The 13,755-nt window shown below is 43.1% G+C and overlaps 1 protein-coding gene across 2 annotated transcripts in view; it reads left to right on the forward strand.

Moving 5' to 3' along the window:
* The first annotated feature begins 3,833 nt into the window (after positions 1-3,833).
* Positions 3,834-13,755, forward strand: part of CDH12 (cadherin 12) — a 652,390-nt gene continuing 642,468 nt past the window's right edge. For both annotated transcript variants that reach the window (XM_081918186.1, XM_081918185.1), the window contains exon 1: positions 3,834-4,240. The gene's annotated coding sequence lies outside the window, so the exon portion shown is untranslated. The remainder of the gene's footprint in view (positions 4,241-13,755) is intronic.

A 13,755-nucleotide genomic window follows, 5' to 3' on the forward strand; every position in this document is an offset into this window, starting at 1 on the left:
TGAATCTAGAGGATAAAGCTACCAAACTCTCATTGAAAAAGACTGAAAGAAGCAGAAGTGGAAGAACTTTTTTAAACAGCAAGAACTAGGATGTAGATCATGGCCAACAGGAAATGTGATCAGAAGATATGGAACTGAAAGACAGGTTTGATTGTATGAAAAGATGCTGAAAGGTCCAAGAGCACCAATATGTCTCCTACTCCACTATCCATATTGCAGTGCAAGTCATTCACCAGGAAAACCAAAGCAGCTTCCATCCCAAATCTGGGATTGGCATGGCTCCAAATAATCTGTCCCACCCAAAGCTGCCTGGAGTTGAGAAAATACCACCCACACCAATACCTTGCTCAAAAAAAAGAAAAGAAAAGCAAATTTTGACACTGAATTAAAGTTCTTCAGTACAGTCTAGATTAGGTTTCTTTGGTAAATGTCAACTACCACCTCTTTCAGGGTGATAGGGACTACCTCTTTGGTGCAAATAGAAAGCTGTGGCAAATAAAATCTCAAAAACTAGTAGAAGTAAAGATTCATAGAGCAGGTCTCAAACATCCTTGCAGTTGTTTACACCCATATCATCCTGATCAGAAGTTTTGCTGGCTGCATCCATTTCTGACACCAAAGTAGCTATAACATCCTGAAGCAGGGGCATCCACATGTCTCAGTTGTGGGTGTATGGCATTGCATGTAGGTGTATAAAAAGGTAAAGGAACTGCTGACCATTAGGTCCAGTTGTGGCCGACTCTGGGGTTGCGGCGCTCATCTCGCTTCATTGGCTGAGGGAGCCGGCGTACAGCTTCCGGGTTGTGTGGTCAGCATGACTAAGCCGCTTCTGGTGAACTAGAGCAGTGCATGGAAATGCCGTTTACCTTCCCGCCAGAGCGGTACCTATTTATCTACTTGCACTTTGATGTGTTTTCGAACTGCTAGGTTGACAGGAGCAAGAACCGAGCAACAGGAGCTCACCCCGTCGTGGGGATTCAAACCACCGACCTTCTGATAGGCAAGTCCTAGGCTCTGTGGTTTAACCCACAGCACCACCTGCGTCCCGTGTAGATGTATAGTAGAGCACATTTTCGGCATGCCAAACGTTCCAGGTTCAAACCCCAAGTTCACTTCAGGAAGAGCTGGGCAAAAAAGACTTGATTCACAATGGCCACCGGTGTCTAAATGGCAACAGAGTCTGCTGCCACTTCTCAGGAACTATTGTGGCAAGTTTGGTGATGATATTGCAGTATTGCAACAGACAAACCACTTTCCAATATATATAGCAGTGTTTCCCAACCGGTGTTCCGCGGCACACTACTGTGCCGTCAGACATTGGCTGGTGTGCCGTGGGAGGGAGGCGGGCGAGTCGGGCGGTGAGAGGCGGCGGCGGCGAGGATCCGCGTCGAGCCGGGGGCGGCTCCGCGGTGGTGGTGCCGAGCGGCGGGGCAGCGCGTGCAAAAGGGAGGAGCGCGAGACAGCGGAGGAGGAGGAGGCCGGCATGTCCGGGCAGCAGCAGCAACAACAGCAGCAGCAACTCCCGGCGACGGCTCCTCAAGCCCCGCCGCCGCCCCCTCCTCCGCCCGCTATCGCCGCCACCACCACAACAGCCGCCGCCGCCTCAGTTGCCGCCGTCCCTCAGTCCCTCGCTCTGCTGCCTCCTCCCACCCCCAAAGCTTGGAGGTTCCCCGGCAAGGGGGAGGGAAAAAACTTTCACTTTCGTGCGTCCCTCCCGGCGTGACGCTGCGCGCTGACGTCACGGGGCGGGGCTTTAATGGTGGTGTGCCGTGAGATTTTTTTTCAGTAAACAGGTGTGCCGTTGCCCAAAAAAGTTTGGGAAACACTGATATATAGTAGCTCAATCATTTATGATATATGCAAATAACTGCTCACAACACTTGTCGGGTCAGATTAGGAGCACAACATGGGAGAAGTCTAGTTATATAAGTAGTGCTACACTTGAAATAATTCATATTGTTTATTAGTTTTCTATATCAACCTTCATCTGAGGAACACAGGGCACTTTACTATATATATATATGCAAGAATACACATCATAAAGGTAAAGGTAAAGGTACCCCTGCCCGTACGGGCCAGTCTTGCCAGACTCTAGGGTTGTGCGCTCATCTTACTCTATAGGCCGGGAGCCAGCGCTGTCCGCAGACACTTCCGGGTCACGTGGCCAGAGTGACAAGCTGCATCTGGCGAGCCAGCGCAGCACACGGAACGCCGTTTACCTTCCCGCTGGTAAGCGGTCCCTATTTATCTACTTGCACCCAGGGTTGCTTTCGAACTGCTAGGTTGGCAGGCGCTGGGACCGAACGACGGGAGTGCACCCCGCCGCGGGGATTCGAACTGCCGACCATGCGATTGGCAAGCTCTGGGCACTGAGGTTTTACCCACAGCGCCACCTGCATCCCTTTATACACATCATAGTAACAAACAAAAACAATAACTGCATGCAGTGGCAGATTTCAAGTAGACTGATTTTCATGTATCTAGCACCCACAGTTCAGAGATTGTGCCATCTGATGCTTTGCAGATATATTTGTGCCCTCTTCCAGTTAACATTCATTTGGCCCCTTCTGTTTTGCCATTTAATAAGTATTTAAAATTTATCTTTTTGCTATTGACTTTCCTTAAGAGAATTTTGGTGATCTCATTCAGTCTGTATCCATCTGTTTGTCTGTATCCACTCAGTGTGTCATACTCTGTCTGAGACTCTCTTGTTCTGTTTCTCTCTGTATGTTGCTTGGTGAGGGCTTGGCCATAAAAACTGACTACTACTACTAATAATAAGAATAATGATAAAACCGGAATGAATGAATGAATGAATAATAAATACATATATACCTTTAGTTACCTTTAACTGAATATGCTAGAACAGTACTGGGGGTTCTGTGAATGATGCATGCTAGGGAAAGCCATCGGTGTGGAATTTGAGAGTTATTATTATTATTATTATTATTGGCAAAATAATATGGAAACACAATGGAATTCTGGGTGCAAATATGCAAAACTGGCATAGATCGATTAATCCATCTAGTGGCAAAACTGAACTAAATGGTTCAGTGATTTCCACTTCTCCTCTCCCCCCCTTTTATTTTTTTAGAAAACCCCTCCCATTGCAAAACTAGGAAAAACTTGGAGAGCTACTGGAGGTCAGAGCAGAGAATGGGCAGAAGGTGTCAAGAGTCTGTCTCATTATAAGGGTACTGCTCTGGAGGGTAGGACTTGCACCAAAGGCTTCACGTTACAAGAAAGGAGATTCTGACTAAAGATCAGGAAAAACTTTGACAATAAGAACTGTTCGACAGTGGAACGGTCTCCCTCAGGAGGTTGTGCACTCTCCTTCCTTGGAGATTTTTAAGCAGAGGTTGAAACTGTCATGGATGCTTTAGCTGAGATTCCTGTATTGCAGGGGGTTGGACTAGATGACCCTTGGGGTCCCTTCCAACTCAATGATTCACATGATGGAACGCTGTCTGCATTAGTGGACACCAATGGCATGAGCAAGTGTTTGTGTGCAGGATAGCTGATTTATTGCACATGAATTGATTATTACTTACAGTTTGCTAGCTCTGAGTGTGTTGTGTTGTGTTGTGTTGTGCTGTGCTGTGTGTGTGAGAGAGATGTCTGGAGGCTGACAGCCTTTGGACGGTTAAAACACTTTTAGAGGCTTTGCAGGGTCATGCTCCTTTCCATAATTTCAACTGGGCTTTTTTGCTTCGCTGGGGAGTCTTTCCAAGTCAGCCTGGAAAGCTGCACTCGGGGGATGGAGGGGGAAGAGAGACAGGTTAGGCTTCAAGCAAGGGGTTAAGATGACTTTTGCCTTTCCTCCCCAACTAATAACATTTGAAATGCATGCTCTGCGTGTGTCTTTTTGAGGGAGGGTTGCAGAAGGGGAATCCTCTGTACCTATTGGCTAGGCTCTATCAGCTGCAGTTTAGCTGAAGCTGCTGCTAAAGAGCTGTATTGATCTGAAGGGTAAATGTGGGGAGAGAGAGAGGGAGAGAGAGATCCAGTCATTTCTGAGAAGAGAGACGACCTCTGCCAGTAAGGAAGTGGTTTCAACCCGCCTGCCTTTCTTGTTTTATCTTTGGTGAATGAAAAGAGGACGCCTGCGAAAACTGTTTGTTGCGACGGTGGGATAGCGAGGCAAGGTTTTCCCTTGGTCGAAGCTGCTGTTGCATATTCCTGCTGTTGCTGCTGCCGCTGCCGCCGCCGCTTGCTCCCCTGCTGCAGTTTCATAGAACAGGTAAGCCTTATAAAAGCAAAACACAAAACGGTGATGATGAAACGCAATCGGGTGGCTTCTGCATCCTGAGATCCCAGACCCACAGGGATCGGCAGATTTGCAAACGCTGCGCCACTGGATGGCGAGGGCTTTTGCAAGACGGAGGAAATGACCTCGGGCATCCTTTTCTTCCTGGGGGAGGTTGTCCCACACACAGTGACAGGGGAAACTTGAATAAGTTCTCAAGAAAGTGGATGAGTGTGTGGTATGTATTGATCTGAGAGCGAGGAAAGGGGTTGCAAGGCAGTAGCTCTGTGCAGAAGTGCAGGGAGGGAAATAGCAAAGGTGCAGAAATATTTCCCTTTGCCTCTAGCTTAAAAGATGCACAGGTGGGGCTCTCGATGGTTTGAATTTGGTGGACCAGAGAACAGTTGTGTCAAATATTATGCAATATAGTTCATTAGAAGACCCCCCCCTTAAGGTACAGTGCAGAACTTGAGTGAGAGATTTCTGATGCTATTTGAAGGATTTTTTTATTCTTAAATTGTGGCAGCTGTTTGAGGTGCTTAAAAGCTGACCTTTTAAAAGAGGGGGTTTGGTTTCTTTGTGTTCCAAAGAAAAGCACTGCAAGGCAACTTTTCTCCAGTTCCTATTACCTGTTGTTTAACTGGATTACAGGTTCCATTTCTAAGCAAGGATCTAATTCAGCAGTCGCAAATAAGACATTTCAGTGCAAGCATTGGAGCTTCCTTTCCCCCCAAATGATCTTGCCCAAATTAATCATGTGGTGATAAGTGAAACTCACATAATTCTTAAATAAGCATTTAAATGAACTATTTAGCACCAAATTGTAAACATTCACCGAAGCCTTGTCTTTTGCATGTGAGAGATCGGGGTAGGAGCAGAGGAATCTTGCTTTCTCTAGATATTTAATAGCCCCAAATTAGAAATGTGACACACAGTTCTGTGACTTTGATAGCTTTGTATTCTGATCTTTACTAATAAGAGACAAACATATTGTCTAAGTTAAAGTATTTCCCACAGTGGGGGGGGGGAATAGGTGGCCAATGGATTTGGTTTCTGGGTTCCGTGATCTTTCACAATACTGCACATCCCCTCATCCGTACATTGTAAAACATATCCACAAGATGCTTGTTAGGAAAACAGAAACTGCTGTACTGCTGGATGAAAACCAAGAGGGGGAAAAGAAGTCATTTGTATTTCCTTTGCTTTATTGTTTTCCACTTCCAGCATGACCAACAAAAGCATAACCATTTCAGCATACAGAGCAGGTGTTAATGTCAAGCTATGCACTTTTCAATGCACACCTCACTGGATGCAAGGCAAAATATTATTAATAATAAGTGCAATGAATGGAAGAACAGAACTGAGAATTCAGTTTCTCATATTATTCATGAACTGGTCAGGAGGTCTTTATTTCTCCCCCATTAAGACTTGATTAGATGTTTCAGTGGTTGCCACTAACTGTTGGGAGGGTTCCTAGGAGTTTTACAAATATGTCCCCAAGAAGGAGAAGCCAGATGGTTATACCACCAAAGTCATAAGCAGTTAATTGCAGAATTGATTTGCAGTCCTCTTGAACATATCAGCGCCTGAACTGCGGTGCTTACATCTTAACTGATCAAGCTACTTGCCTGATGCTCACCTGTACCAAGATCAAAGGGCCATTTTTGGAAACTGTGCAGTAATATAATCACTCTGTTCTCCATAATAAGGCACATCATGGTTTAATAAGGAAAGCTACACCAGAAAAAAATACAGTTTTGTCTCCCCCACACATACACTTTACAACGCTCATTGCTTGATACATTTTGTGCCTCCTTTGGTTTTTTTTTTTTTTTTTTGCCAGTCAGCTTTTGAATTCACTTGCAAAATTTCTGTGGTCTCTGCCAAGCCTGTGGCATTCCCTATCTCTTTGGTTGGACTGTACAGCAGCTGGAGACTGTGAAGTCTCCCACAGCTTATGTTCTATTCAGCATGGCAGAAGGAAGTTTTGCTCAACAAGAATATGCTCAGGACTTGTTAGCCCATCCACTTTCACAGCCAACTCAACAACGACCACTTGTTATATCTGCACCAGATATCGATGCCAATCTATTCAAGTTTGTTGCCTGTATCCAGGATAGGGCTGTCAATTTCTTGCCAAAATTAAAACAAGGACCTTCCTCGCAATCAGTACAAAATAGTTTTCAGCCCAGTTTACATTTAAAAGGAATTTTAATATTTTAACTCAAAACAGTCATGTAATGTCATCTTCCTTTCAAAAAAACTGTTAAGATGCAACTGCTATCCCTTGGCACTGAAATCCCAATAACATTTACTCAAATGTAAATCCCACAAGTTCAATAGAAGTTACTTACAACAAGTAACCCATTGGACATTATCTTACCAATTGGGAGTCAGTGCAGCCTGTGTCATTACATGCGCCACCCTGGTAACATCAGAAACACAGGATTGCATGGGAGGAGCCAGTGATGTCAACATCACCTCCTCTGAAAAATTAGGAAAACACCAATAAGGAAGGGAGCCACACTGTGGATCATCCCAGATGACAGGGACCTTCTGAGATCTGTGCTGCAGATGTCCTAAGTAGTGTGGTTGCTGCCGCCTCCACAGTTGCAAAGTTGTTTACTTACCAAGCCTTTGATAAGAATATATGTATTAGCTTTCCTTAGGTTGAATTGTCACATTAGCACTCTGCTGTAGTTGCCTGGGAACAATATGTCCAGCCTGGGTAAGTCACATAGTAAAGCAGCTGTCTCTCTGTGTAGTAACCCCATCACTTTTCTGAATTACAACTGATATAGGAAGAGGGGTAAATTGATTAAGAATACATCTGCTAGACATCCAGAATTAATCTGATTCTGATGAATTGAGAACCAGTATGCCTTTTCACATTCCCAGTTGCATCATTAAGTGTGCATAGATCTTTGGACAAGCTGCCATGATGCCCACATCTCTATCCCTTGCACCCAGAGTATGAATCAGACTCTTTCTGCTTCCAGTCTCCAGCTTTCACTAAGTAGCATATTCACTTGATGCTCACATAGGACATGAATGCAGTCAGACCAAAGCTGTTCTGGGCAAGCCAAGTCAAGCCATTAGAAGCAGTGATCAGGGAAATCAGTACCATGGACAGATCCCAGTTGCCCTCGCTGGCTGGAAATGACTCCATAAAGTCACTGGGCTCATGTATGTAATGTGCAATTCCATCTGAAGGTGTTTAGCTTGGTTTTATTAGACTTCTTAAATGCTATTGCATGACCAGGTGGCGACAACCCCAGCCCTCAGGGATCGTAAGAAGGAATAAAGACTCTGACAACGGTATATGGAATTAAAATTAGGCCACAACTTTATTAAACTTCCACATGTAGGAAGACCTTGGCATAGGCCTTGGGCATATATCCCTCCCAGCCCCCCAGCTGGGGGGAACTGGGGCACATCAGGGTAAATGGGATATGGGGGTGCTCTGTGAGATGTAAGTGTAGCAGGCAGCCAAGCCCATATCCCCACACTCAGGGTAGTTCACTGATGACCTTTCAGTGTATGGCCAGTGACACCCATTATATAACCCCTTTTAAGAGGGGACCCTGGAATTGCCACTGCAGGGGAGTGAGTCACCACACACACACACACACCATTATAGGGAAGAAAAGACTAAAGGATTCAACCCAAGGCCATAACCACCAAAGTTGTGACAAATTGCTACGGGGAAGACAAAACCTACCAATGCAGGAAAATTTATTCCTGGTCCTTCAACAGCAACCAGTCAAAGAACATAGTAGCACCTGCTAAGCGAGAAAAAAAGTTAACCTGCAAACAAGGAACATTAAAGAAAGGGAGAGTAGGGAGGGTGAATCTCCAGAGCTCCACCCCTATTTATAAATGGGGCTGGCCCTACCTCCCAGCAAGAAACCTGATTACTTAGGCTGGGTGTGAACCTCCAAAAATTAACACTGAGGGGCAAGCCAGCCCCTGCTTGCCAGTAAGCTCCCTGGGAACTGTAGCACCATGCACGATCCTGCAAAGGGCACCCACAATGTAAAGTGTGAGTGCTCATTTCTGAAAAGTTCCAAGACTAATGCAAAGCCATATAAACGATGTCATAACAACACCATCATAGCAGACAAAACATCAGTGGTAATCAACATAAAAGTAACCATGCCATGCCATACCATCAAATACCTGGAGTAGAAATATCTCTTCACCTGGCACTGAAAGCATAGCAAAGCCAATGCCAGGTGGGCCTTGCAGGGGAGAACATTCCACAGATGGGGAGGCAGCACTGTCCCTTGTTAGCACACTCCAAACCTCCCTCAGATGGGGTACCCAGAGAAGGGTCTTCAATGGTGATGTAAGAGTATGGGCAGATTCATGGTGGGAAAGATGGGGCATGGGCCTAAGTCATTTATGGCTTTATAGTTTACAACCAACACTTTGAATTGGGCCTGGAAATACAAAAGAAATGCATGACCCATTCCAATTCTCTTCATGCTTATTCTGGAATTTGAAAATTGTAGGCAGATATTGAAAATGCAGAAGGTGAACACCCCACCCCTCAAATCCAGTTTATGGAACTCTAAATTTTGATGCATATAGCCCAGAGCCCCAATCCACCCAGGACCAACATAATTAGGCTATTGTACATGGTTCTTTGAAATTGGACTTTATTTCTGCTGAATTATCTGAAAGCTGAAATATGTTTCTACACTGTGCAAAGTGTGGCATAATATTTAACCTAAAAAGGCATCCAAAATTCCTCTAAACTTGGCTTTTTGTTAATTCAGCATTCCAGATGATGGAAAAGATGCTCAAGAATGAAAACTAGCCCAAAGGAGTCCACTTGCTGATCTCAGATTTGAATCCAAATTTCCAAAGCTGTAATGTGAGGGTCTCTTTATTGTCATGTATACTTTAATTGCTACAGTAATGTATACTTTAATCATGTATACTTTAAAGCTATTCCTCCTGGGGAATTTTATTGTTTCCTGTTAGAACTATCTGCTAATAGTTCTTTGCCACTCACTTTCTGTTTGACAATACCCAAACTGTACTTTTAAAAAGTGGTTTATAGCAATGAATATAATAATTTCAATCTAGAAGGACAACACAGTTAATACAATGCATGAGAATGATGAAAACCTTTGAGTCGGATTGTGTGTGTGTGGTGCACAGTGACCACATGAAGCGCCTTGTATCTGTAGCAGTTGGAAGCAGGCCATTGTGTTTCACATCTGCTCTGTGTCCTTCTGTCTGGATTCATGATTCAGGTCCAAATGTAGTATGTGAAATCTAAAGCTCTGTTTCACCCCCCCCTCCCGTTGACTATAAGGGGGAAATCTAAAAATTGCTATATTTTTTTTTCCCCTTAGGGCATCTTCCCCTGAGATTTAATTGAAGTATGTGAAGCTGGCTTCTGAGTGCCCGAGAGTGGTGTATTCACTGATTTTGTTTTTAATTAAAGTCTTCCTTTTACCTTAGAAAAACCATACCTTTCCACACAGATTTTCTTCTTCAAAAATTACACACACTGCTTTTTTCTGGGGGTACGCAGGGGTACACATACCCCTAAATATTTTGTGAATCTAAGTTTGGCCTCACTGAGGTGCAGTATTCAAACATGAGTAGGAAAAAGAAAGTAGCCCTAAACATCTTTTTTTTTTTAAGAGAAGGCTGCAGAGTATAGACCACTAAAGTGTTGATTTGTAGGATGTAAAAAAAAAAAAGACATCAACAAAATATCTCTTGACATGGTGAGGTGAGCATAATAAAAACCCAGAGTTCCAACTTATAAGGATTTCATTGAAATGTCCCCATCTGTTTGACGTCATTTGAATGGAATTTCTTTTCTTATTAATTGTTGAAGAATGGTTAAAGGAGGGGGGAGAAAGAAATTTTCAGCACAGCACTAAGTTGATTGGGTGTTTGTCTCCGTAGGCTACAAATTTGCACAGCCCTGGCTTAAAATGAGCATTAAGTAGATGAGAGGGTTCAGGGTAGCTTTTTTATGGTTCATGAATATCAATCTGGTAATATCCCAAGTCCCACAGTTTAAATATGGGATCTCTGCTCATGTATAAAATGAAAGTGTGTGTAATGTACATACACAATTTAAATGCGTTTTTGCATGCAACCACTTCATTTCCAGCTTCTAACCCACTGATTTGTAAAGTGCTTTGAGAGGTCTTGAGTATAGAAGCTTCTGCTTCAGAACGCCATTCTCTTCTATGCTATAAATGGCTCGTAAAAATGCCTCCACTTTAAGTGTTATGTATAAACACAGAGACGGCTTTGTGTTTATATATATACACACACACACTTAAAGGGGTGACGTTTTTTATGAGTCATTTCTAAAGGAGAATAGAATTTGGTTTTATATAGCACCCCTCATAGTCAAGGTATTGCAAAGCCATTTGCCATCCACGTGAGTTACTGTTGATGCTGGCAATAGAGGCTGCATAGACAAATGCTTCTAAGGAGGCGTATAGACCAGGGTCATCCACTACTCTTTTTGAAAAATGGACTATGATCTTCAGCTTTTACTCAACGAGCTGGTTGCAAAAGGCACAGTAAACCAGAATCCAGCATTTTATAAAGGCAATGGCCCCATAAAACCTCAGAACAGCTCCTTTCTCTTTCTTGTTCACTCCTCCCTCCAGTACTATAGTACTATAGAATTTAGCCGACAATTGGATTTCAAGAAACTAGGCATCATGATAGGACATACATTTCTGTAGTAGAGAACATTTGAGTCCACTTTCAGGAGGACTTAGGAGCTTGTTGTGTTCTACAAACACTAATATCTTCGGGGAGAGAGTATATTATGCATTTATGTCATTGGTTTTGTGCTGTCTTGAGATGCACTTAGCTCTCTCGTGTTGGTTTCTTGGAGGTAAAACGTGCTGCTTTAAAGTAGGACTATAGGTTTTTAGCGATGCACTTATAAAATGTTAGAATCTGGACTTACTGGCCCTTTAGAATGTAATGCGTATCACTTTGCTTATTTCAAACTGTGGCATCCCACCCTTCCTGCATTTGAGATTCTCTTGTTTCATCTTCTGAGTGGGGTCCCAGACCTATGGCCCAAAGTCCTGCCCATCACTATAGGTTATTCAGTCATTCCTCTGATTGCTTGGAGAGAGGATAGCTCTAGATGCATTTTCATAACCCAGTTATCAGAGGTAGCTGTTTAAATCTCTTGCAAAAGCAGAAGGCAGGGTGATCATGCTGATACTTATGACCAAGTTATCCCAAAGCAATGGAGCTTTCCTGATCCCATAGTAAGGAAGGATTCCCCCAAGGAATCCTGGGAACTGTAGCTTGTTAAGAGTTCTGGGAATTGTAGCTCATTGAGGAGCAAACTTCAGTTCCCATGATTCTTTAGGTGTGAGTTAATCAATGAATTAACCAAGGCTTTAATCAATTCACTGATAGTGGCCAATTTTAACAAGCCAGTTTTACTTGGTTTCTTGCAAATTAAGGGCCTCTGTTGCTATTTTGCGTTAAGTTTGGTCACATGTATGTATGTATGTATAGATAGATAGATGATAGATAATGATTTTCTTTCTCATAATGAGTGATAGAAGTTTTGATTATCTGCATTGAGTTTTTGGCCATATGCAAATTTATTTAAGCCCAATAAATTAATTAATAACTTGGAGTAGGGAGATTAATCACCTACAATTATAAAAGTGGTTGACAGCTTGCTGTTCACAGCTGGTTAGAAGACTTCTCTTTCTAGTTTATGTTGTTCTCCAGCACAGTTAATGGGGTTGATATATTCTGCCCTAGAGATGGTTACAATTCATTAGCGTGTGCAATGACTCTTCTATAAATATGACAAGGCAATATACACATTTTCATATAAAGTTCTTTGGAGCCCTATAAACTTTGCAGCTGTTCTGTTCATCACTCATAAGTTCCCCAGCATTTTTTTTTTTTATTTTTAACACAGAGAGACAAATTCCTTCTATAGGCAAATGTCCATTCACCTGCACAGTTCACTTCTAGGATAAAATATACAGCTACGGGGAGAGCCGAATGTTTGTTGCCTGTTTGTGAGACTTTTGATCATTGTGATATCCTGCCTACTCAGCAGGCCCTACTGAGGGCCTACTCAGTAGTGGCACCTTGGTTATAAAGCTCTCTTTCCAGGAATACCCAGTTGGTACCTATTCTGTTAGCTTTAGGTATGCTTAAAATAAATCCAATTCTGCTCAGCTTTCAGTCGATGATGTATTTAATTTCTACTTTGCTGCCAGCTTTTACAATACTGCTGATTGTTTCTGTTTTTACTGCTTTTGTGGGGGGGTAGTTTTGTTAATTTTTAATATTTTAACTGATGTTTTTAATGGCTGTTACTAGCTACCTTTGGGGGTGAAATTAGGATTAAAATGTTAAAACAAATATATGTAAATCATCTTTTCCGTTCCAGACACTTGTTTGGGGGTTGTCATATTTGGGTTTCCTACTGTAGAATTGAAAATAATGCTTACATCATCTACTTCAGGCATGTAAATAACTGTTCACCTGTGGCAAATAAAAATTCCATATAAAACAGGAAACATTTGTAAAGTGAAAGCGAGGGCCTTCCCTGACTCCTGCTTCCTTTAGTCTGTTGATGTGTCACAACTGACTGATATTTGTAGTCGTCCTCTCACTGACAAATTAGGGAAAGAAAGGGTGTGGCCACACCAAATGGAATGTTTTGAGGAAACCAGCCGGCCAGCGTTCAAGTCAGAATGATGGACTCAGAGCCAGAAGTGGATTATCTGGTAGGATGAATATGCTAGATTTCCAGCAGGTGGGTCCTTATTGCTTACTGAGGGAGTGAGGAGTTTGGCATGATGCAAATACAATAGTGAAGCTAATGTGCTGGTCCTACTGGTGCATTGATTGATTGATTGATTGATTGATTGATTGATTGAATTTATATACTGCCCTATACCCGGAGGTCTCAGGGCAGTTCACAGAAAAGATCACAATGTATAAAATCAAAATAAGAACAATAATTACCCAACAACACCCCCACCCACCAAAAGAGGCACATTTTAAAAGGGTAGAATATATCAATCAGGTCAACCAAAGGCCTGGTTAAAAAAGAACGTTTTTGCCTGGTGTCTAACGGTGTATAATGAAGGTGCCAGGCGAACATCTCTGGGGAGAGCATACCGAAGACAGGGAGCCACTGCAGAGCAGGCCCGTTCTTGTGTTGCAACCCTCCAGACCTCTAGAGGAGGAGACACATGAAGGAGGGCTTCAGAAGATTATCTCAGGGTCTGAGTAGGTTCATATGGAAAGAGGCGGTCATCATTTACATGACATCAACCTCCCCACCACTTTCTCCCTTCCCCTCCCCCTCTCAGTAAGCAATAGTGACCCACTTGCTGTGTATCTGGTGTAGCAGCTCTGCCCCAGCTGCTCACTGCCCAAACCTTTAAACCCAGTATTACTTTTGAGTTTTTATTGTGAATTATAAGTGTGTGAGATAGACAGACAGAGAGACCAACTTTTAT

Source organism: Podarcis melisellensis, assembly GCF_964234715.1.
Source record: "Podarcis melisellensis genome assembly, chromosome: 7".
NCBI lineage: Eukaryota > Metazoa > Chordata > Lepidosauria > Squamata > Lacertidae > Podarcis > Podarcis melisellensis.